This window comes from Dama dama, chromosome 24, assembly GCF_033118175.1.
Source record: "Dama dama isolate Ldn47 chromosome 24, ASM3311817v1, whole genome shotgun sequence".
Classification (NCBI taxonomy): domain Eukaryota; kingdom Metazoa; phylum Chordata; class Mammalia; order Artiodactyla; family Cervidae; genus Dama; species Dama dama.
In genome coordinates this window covers 61,639,017-61,647,717 of record NC_083704.1, presented here as the reverse complement: position 1 = coordinate 61,647,717, position 8,701 = coordinate 61,639,017, and the positions used below count along the sequence as shown (strand labels likewise).

The following is an 8,701-nucleotide window of genomic DNA, read 5'->3' as shown; positions in this document are numbered from 1 at the left end:
ATAATATTGCATTGCGTGGATAGACCAGATTTTGTTTATCCGTCTTTCGTTTATTCGTCATCTGTTGATGGGCATTTGGGTCGCCTCCACCTTTCGACTCTTGTGAACAGTGCTGCTGTGAATAATTTGTGTACAAGTTTTTGTATGAACACGTTTCCAGTTTTCTAGAGTACAGACCTAGGAGGGGAATTCCTAGTCATACGATAACTGTATTTAACTGTTTGGGGAACTGCCAGACCACTTTCCAAAGTAGCTGCCCCATTTTACCTTCCTTCCAGCATCGTATGAGGGCTCTACATCTTGCCAATGTGCTTTTTTTCCATTAAAAAAACAGTTCTAGCCATTCTAGTGGGTGAGAAGTGATATCTCATTGTGGGTTTGATTTAGGCTTCCCTGATGACTCATGATGCTGGGCATCTTTACACAGAGCGTTGCTTTTGATTACCACACAACATGCAGAAAAATTCCTAGCCTTGGGCTTGGGCCTTTAGCATCCACCAGGCTCAAGCCTCATGCCTATCAGCAGGCACCCTCAGTCTGCCCTTGAACTGAGCCCTGCCCTGATTTCTTGGGAGCATCAGATCCCTTGGTTAAGTAAATGCCTGGCATGTGTTAAGATTCTCCTGGTGGAAAGTGTTAGAAACCCACTTTACACCGACTTGATCACAGAGGGATATATGACTTCACTTATGTTGCACTTTCCAGGGCCATGACAGCTTCAGGCATGGCTGGATCCAGGTGCTCTACCGATGTCATCTAAGTGATCTCCTTTCCTCTAGGTCAGCTTTATTCTGTGACAGGCCCTTCTCCTCTGAGTGGCAAGATGACTTTGGGCAGCCCCAGCCTCAACTCCTGGCTGTTAGCAACACTTGTGAAAACAGAACTTCTCTTTCACCAGTAGCTCCAGCGACGGTCCCAGACTTGCCTCTCACTGGACTGATCTGGGTCACGTGCCCACCCTCAGACCAGTGACTGAGACCATGGCAATGGAATCTGCCCGCTGGCTGGGCCTGGGTCACACCTCCATCTCCAGAACTAGATGGGGGTCAGCTCCTCCCAAACCAAGTAGACCTGAGGCAATAGTGGTGCCCCCCATAAACTGGGGTCCTCTCACCAGAAGGGGGACTGGACACAGGACCGAGAGAGACCTCGGGTGTCCAGTGGACCCCTAGAGCTGGCTACCAGGGGCCTGTCCCTATTCTTAAATGGCCCAGCAAGTCACCCACGCGTCCAGTCTCATGCCAGGACAATGTGATAGACCAAAGGCTGGGAACACAGCCCCAGTGAGGACAAGGAGCGTGAAGAGCTGTCTCCCTGATGGTCCAGGGGAGGAATAAACAGAAGCCTTCCTAAAACTCACTCTGGCTTGTTTTCAGAACTGGTTGTGAGACTTGGACACCCTTCCACGTTGATTACTTCCGTGAAGAGAAGCCCAATTCCTTCATGATAAACTGCTTCTCACACTGATGAGTCTCCCTAGAGCTGGTAAGAGTCGGTTGATTTGGTTCTTTGTTCCCTCTAAATTACTGAGAAGACATTTTTCCCCGCTTTGGGCAGCAGCCCAAAAAGCGGACAGCCCGCTCCGTCGGAAAACATCGTCACCCTGCTGCCCTGGGCGGCAGCGGGCGGACTCCCCGCCTGCGTTCTGCAGGCTGGTTCTCTTTTGGCGGGGCTGTGTGTGCTCCCACCGCTCCAAAACACAACCCCACACAGTCACGATGCCAAGACCACCAACCACAGACATAGGATCCCTGGAGGGGGTGTGTCTCCCACGCCTGCGGCTGCCGACACAAACCCTTCTGCAAAGGCATGGCAATTCTTAGACAGTCGGGTGTGAGTATCGTGCTGACATTTATAGCGCGTCTTCTCGCCCACGCGGAACCATGCACCTGCAGGAGGAGTCGCGAGCATCCGAGCTGCAGATGTTCTGGGCCCTGGAGATGCTTAAATATGTACTGTCTGGGGAAGGCGTTGGTACCCAAACACAGGACTCTGGGAGGGAGGAGCAGGGAGGGGTGAGCTGGTTTCCCCAAGCCTTCTCTGGGTGACCTGAATGGACAGCCTGATAAATCCTCGCCTTGGATGAAAGTAAAGCGTTATCTTGGCTTTACTTTTTAAAACAAGCTTGGGAAAGATGTTAGAATTTATTATGTGTGTGTTAACACACATGCATGCACACAGCAACACATGGGTTGTGGAGTCAGAGAAGTCTGATTTGGGGTCTCAATCCTCTCCTCTCTAGCTGGGTGACCTTGGGTTAGTCGCTTAACCTCTCTGAGCCTCCTCACCTGTAAAATGGAGATCTCAGAGGTAATTGCTTCTGAGGGTTATGGCCAGGTTAGGTGAGTGATGCATAAACCAGAGCAGTGTTGAATATCATTTTCTTTATTTGGACTTCTAAGTCAAGGTGGCGTGTCAGGCAACTTTGTCCTGATATGAGAGAAATTACAATTTCCACCTGCCCTGGAATTCAGCTTCCAACTTTGGCATTCCCAAGCATTCCAGAATTGGGTCTACAGGTCGTCTCTTCTGCAGATCCAGCCCCTTCCTTGCTGTGATGGCAGTGAGTAAACCACCAGGGAAGCCGCCCTACAAAAGATAAAAGCATAGTCACTGCACAGCCTGACTTCCTTGGTGACTCAGATGGTAAAGAATCTTCCTGCAGTGCAGGAGACGTGGGTTCGATCCTTGGGTCAGGAAGATCCCCTAGAGAAGGGAAGGGCACCCCACTGCAGTATTCTTGCCTGGAGAATCCCCATGGACAGAGGAGCCTGGTGGCCACAGTCCACAGGGTCTCAAAGAGTTGGACACGACTAAGCGACCAACACAGCAATTCCTTAAATACCTTTCCTCTTGCTTTTCCGGCTATTCAGGTACAGTTTATTGCATTTATCTTTGGCGGGGCTGGGCCTTCACTGTTGGAGTGTGCAGGGGCTACTCTTCATTGCGGTGTGTGGGCTTCTCGCTGCAGCGGCTTCTTCTCCTGTTGCAGAGCACAGGCTCTAGGCTTGCAGGCTCAACAGTTGTGGTGCATGTGCGACCTTCCTGGGCCAGGGATGGAACCCATGCCCCTGCATTGGCAGGCGGATTCTTATCCACCGCACCACCAGGGAAGTCCCACAGGTACAGCTGAAATGTCCCCTGCCCAGAGACAGCTTCCCTGGCCGCAGCCTGTATTAGGTCGCTCCCACCACCTCACGTTTCTCTGTCCTCACAGCACATATCCGTCATCCTTCCACTGGCAACGGCGGTGACTCACAGTGAGCCGGCGTGCTGGTTACCTTGTGACGGAGGGCTCTGTCTCCCCCTGGAATGTAAGGACACAGGGACAAGCACCATGTCCGTCTCATTTATTTCTATACCTCCAGTGCCTTGCACAACGGCTGGCACGTGTCAAAAATAACTTTTTTTTTGAATGAATGAGTAGACAGTTATGAGTTGCAAGAGCAGAGTCTTTGCAGTCAACATCCCTGGATGGAGTTCTGGTTCAGCTGTGAGTCACCATCGCTCTCTTCTCATCTGTGAAATGGGTGTAAAAGTCCTCCCCCCAGGCCCACAGGCTGCTGTGCAGGTAAATGGGGAGAGCGTGTGCAGAGCCCCTGGCATGAGTCCCAACATGGAGCAGGCCCTTGTTAGCCGCGTGTTGGGTATAGAATGCTCGGATAAAAGCAGAACACTAAACTCCCTGCGTGTGTCGTGTGGAGGCTGAACTCAGGGAGGAAGAAGATGGAGTCGGGGTGCAGGGGGAGGCTCTCTGGAATGAAGGAATGGAAAGGTGTTTTCATGAACAGAGCCCTGATCACCCAGGCAGCCTTTGCTTCTCTTTAAAAAAAAAAAAACTAATTTATTTTTGGCTGTGCTGGGTCTTCGCTGCTGTGTGGTCTTTCTCTAACTGCGGCGAGTGGGGGCTACTCTCTCCTGTGGTGTGAGCACTTCTCACCGTAGCTGCTTCTCTTTTTGCACAGCCCAGGCTCCAGGGTGCTCAGGCTTCAGTAGTTGTGACACACGGGCTTGGTTACCCCAAGGCATATAGGATCTTCCCAGACCCGGGATCGAACCGGTGTCCCCTGCTTTCCAAGGCAGGTTCTTAACCACTGGACCACCAGGGAAGTTCCTGTGTATGTTGTTCTGAGGGTGAACGCTGGGGGAGGGAGGAAGAGGGATTTCGGGCGCGGAGGGAGGCTCTGGAATGAAGGGACAGAGGATGTGTGCTCATGAAAACAGCTCTGGTCACCCAGGCAACCTCTGCGTCTCCCTCTCTTAATGATCCTAGGCCTTCCCCACCCTCCAAGACCAGGATCCTAGCTCCCTCCCGCCAAAATCATGGTCCCGGCTGACTGGCTGGCTGGCTGGCGGCAGCTTCTCCGCAGCGTGCCCCTCCCTTGCGGGAACCAGGAGGCACGTAGCCATTGTGAGCGTCTCTCTTGTGAGAGTCGTGGTCCACCCCCCATGGGCACCTCTCCCGCCCTGTCTCTATCTGCGTCCATCTAGACCATGCAGCAAATGAAAGTGGGCAGCAGGGCGTCCACAATAAATAGCTCAGGGACCCAAGAGTATCTGCAGGAAGGAATGTGGTTCCGGGCCCTTACCTTCCAAGTACATCCTCAGATCAGACTTGGGGCCGCAAAGGAACCTGGATCATATCCACCTCCGGACGCGTGAAGGGTGAGGACCAGAGGCAAGAGGTAGTAGAGCATCTTCTCCTGCTCATAAGAAGCTGTTGGGTTGAAGCTGGGAGGCAGCACTTGGGCCCTGTTTGTTGGCCGTCTTCTCAAGGTTGTAGAGTTCTTAGCACCTCTTGTTTTCACTGATGGCCTCAAGCACCGATTTCTCAAGCTGTTGGAAAAGCCCCACTAATTATCCAGTTACCCCAGATTTGCAAGCTCAGCTGGGCTTTTCAGGGCACCAAAGGATCCTTGTCCAGTCCCAGCTTGCCCCATCAGACCTCCTGGCATTTACCTGGTGGGTCCCTTCTGTCTTCAGTGATCTAATGACAGTGCCTAACTGCAGAAATATTCTGGGGCCAGCTCCTCCAAAAACGTCTCCCTTCTCCAGTAAAGCTGAATGGATTAACGATTACATGAATGAATGAATGAACATGGTGAATATAGTCTCAGACCCACAGGAGGAGGACAGTGTGAGGTCCTGGAACGAGGCTTCCTGAGATCAAATCCTGGGGCCAAGACTAGCTGCGTGACCATGGACTAGTCACTCAACTTCTCTGCGCCTCAGTTGCCTCATCTGCTGAATAAAATAATAACAGCACCCACCATCGAGGCTGTTGTGAGGAGTCCATGAGGTAATGCCAATAGCTGATTCTGTGCCTGATGCTAATAAAGGTGAGCGTCTTCATCATCCAGGGCATGAGTCTGGGTATCTTTATACCGCATGCTCTGCTCATATTTAGAACCTAATTTTCCTTAGATCTGACCTAATCTTTTTTTCACACACTGGACTTGGCTGATCCAGCCACACTGCTGAGTAACTCGGGATCAGAGACAGTGTGTGGGAGATGGGACAAAGGTTAAGACACTGCAGGTGGGACGCATCTGGGAGAGACACACTTTCCGTTTGAGGAAACAGGAGACTGTGTGGAGAGAGGCCACTCACGTGCCAAAAGGAGCCTGGGCTGAATTAGACCTCTTGACTTAATTACCCATTAAAATATTAACCATGGCAACAAGTTCATGCCAGAAAGTGACTGCAGGGCCCCACTTTAAAAATAAGAGCCTGCCTGGGTGGCCGTGCTCGAGGGGGAAAATCATTGTTTCCAAAAGCCACCTCTCTTCCCCCTTTGTTTACAGTCACTAGGAGATCTGACAGATCATTAAAGTCCATAGGAGGGGAAAAGGAAGAAGATAATTGCTCTCCCACCCAGCCTCACCCCCAGGGATCCAACAGCAGTTGGGGCTCAAGCTGGAGCTCAAAGCACTGCAAAATATGCAGCGTCATAACACAGCCTGTCCCCAGGCACAAGTCTTGCGGTGAGAAGACTGGCGCTGAATGAACGTCTGTGTCCCGAGAGAGATGTGTGCACAGCACTTTGCGGCTTGCACACCCTTTCCACACCCCTCTGTACCTCAAACATCCGTGCACGCAGCGGGGTGCCAGAAGTGAGGCTCAGAGGGGTGACGCGAGGTTCTCAAGGTATCCAGAGGGGTGCAGTTCGGCTGAGCGGGGGCCTGGAGGAAATCGTCTGTGCTTCTCACCAGACCAGGGGCCTGCCCTCCCCTCTCTTCCATAACAAACCCAGGTCCATGTTCGAGACACAGTGGCCTGACATCCGGTTTAGAACATGACACCCCAGGAAGACAGCATAGTGTGGTGATGAACAGAGGGCTGTGGCCTCAGTTTTTTTACCTGGTGAAAGTGAAAGTGTTACCTGCTCAGTCGTGTCCGACTCTTTTCAACCCCACGGACTGTAGCCTGCCAGGCTCCTCTGTCCTTGGGAATTCTCCAGGCAAGAATACTGGAGTGGGTTGCCATTCCCTTCTCCAGGGGATCTTCACGACAAAGGGATCAAAGCCGGGTCTCCTGCACTGCAGGCAGATTCTTTACCTTCTGAGCCACCAGGGAAGCCCCTTAGAGGAAGGCAATTCCAGACAGATGTAGACATTTGGAAAGCATAAAAGGAAGAGGAGAATTTGAGGAACGGAGTATGTGAAAAATGGCTGGAGTGCCAGAAGGGCATTCTGGTCAATCCAGATTAAGTTTTCTGTGCTTCTCTAGACGTGGATGTGTGCAGGGGCCGGGGGCATGGGGGAGACTCATTGGTTTGCTCCTGGTCACTGAAATGCCTTGGAAGGCAACTGAAATCAGGCTGGATGCCACAGTAGTGAGGACTTCAGATGAGGGTGATGGTACAAATCTGCCTAATGAATAAGCAAGGAGCTGACTCATTAGAAAAGACCCTGATGCTGGGAAAGATTGAAGGCAGGAGAAGGGGGCGACAGAGGATGAGATGATTGGATGGCTTCACCAACTCAATGGTCATGAGTTTGAGCAAGCTCTGGGAGATGGTGAAGGACGGGGAAGTGCTGTCCTGGTGTGCTGCAGTTCATGGGGTCAGAAAGAGTCACACTCAGCTTATGGATCGAACATGGAGATGCTGGCAAGGACGCTGACAGGCCTCACACAGAGAAAGCTAAACTCTCCAGGTCTTCTGGGGTATTCATAAACGACTAAATGTTCTTTCTTTTTGGCAGCAGAAGATCAGAACGCTGACTAGCCTCACTACCAGTGGCTGGCTGGCAAGGAAACTAAAGGTTCTTCTCTTTACAAGTAAATCGAATGCAAATAAATAACTCACTGTCTTTGAGTGATTTTTTGACACTGGGGTCCATCACTTGTGCATGCATACATGCTTAGTCGATCAGTTGTGTCTGATTCTTTGTGAACCCATGGACTGTGGCCCTCCAGGCTCCTCTGTCCTTCAGATTCTCCAGGGAAGAACACTGGTCCATTACTTACTAGTTGGCAAATGCCCTTTGGCATGTCATTTAACCTCTTGGGCCTCATTTTTCTCCTCAATAACATGGGATAAATAGCTCCCACCTCTGGGATCCTTGCAAGCACTAAACGAGATAATCCACGAAAAGAGGTACACGCATGCTATTGCTGCAGTTGTTATCGTTCGTATCATTCGTTGTTTACTGAACAACGTAAATTTATTCTCTTAAAGTTCTGGAGGTGGGAAGTCTGAAATGAGCCTTACACGGCTGAAATCTAGGCGTCAGCAGTGATGCACTGGAGACTCTAGAGAAGCACTCAGTTCCTAGTCTCTTCTAGCTTCCCTCTTCAAAGCCCACAGTGTAGTGACTTCAGACCTCTCTCACTGATTCTGACCTTTCTGCCTCCCTCTTACATAAAACACCCTTGAGATTGCCGTAGTTGTTCAGTCGCTCAGTCGTGTCCGGCTCTTTGTGACTCCGTGGACTGCAGCACGCCAGGCTGCCCTGTCCTTCATCTTCTTCCAAGTTTGCTCAAACTCATGTCCATTGAGTCAGTGACGCCACCCAACCATCTTGTCCCCTGTCACTCCTTCTCCTCCTGCCTTCAATCTTGTCCAGCATCAGGGTCTTTTCCAATGAATCAGCTCTTTGCATCAGGTGGCCAAAGTACCGGACCAAAGTACTTCAACCTCAGCATCAGTCCTTCCAATGAATATTCAGGGTTGATTTCCTTTAGGATTAACTGATTTGATCTCCTGTATTACGTTGGACTTTACTTAGATAATCTCATCTCAAAATCTTTAATTTAATCACACGTGCAAATCCCCTTTTGCCAAATAAGGTAACATAATTTTACAGGTTCTGGGGATTAGAAGATGGACATGGGGGGGTGTCATTAGTCTGAAGAGCACAATCATTAATATTTTTATCGACTAGCTCATTTACTTCATCTAATTTTCACTGAGCCCCATGTAGTACTATTTTATTCCCATTTGGAAACTGAAGCACAGAGAAAGTAAGAAACTTTCTTAAGGTCACACAGCTAAGTGGTAATGGAGTGATATAAATTGAGGAAGTTGACTTCTGGAGTTCATGTTCTTACCAGCTGAAATATGTAAACTAACACAGGGTAAGCACTGTATCAACATTAGCTATTCTTATTGTTGTTATTTCTACCAGAATTAATATGCTAATCTTTAGCTCATATGACTCTTGTAAGAATTTATATAAATTAACCTGTGAGACGCACC

At 50.2% G+C, this 8,701-nt stretch overlaps 1 long non-coding RNA gene across 1 annotated transcript; it reads right to left on the bottom strand.

Annotated features, from left to right (window-relative positions):
- Positions 1 to 2,415: 2,415 nt before the first annotated feature.
- Positions 2,416 to 6,288, bottom strand: LOC133046078 (uncharacterized). The gene is made up of 3 exons (XR_009690404.1): positions 6,080 to 6,288; positions 4,590 to 4,836; positions 2,416 to 2,589 (listed from the first exon to the last, which is right to left on the bottom strand). It is a non-coding gene; the product is annotated as an uncharacterized LOC133046078 (long non-coding RNA).
- Between the last annotated feature and the right edge of the window lie 2,413 nt (positions 6,289 to 8,701).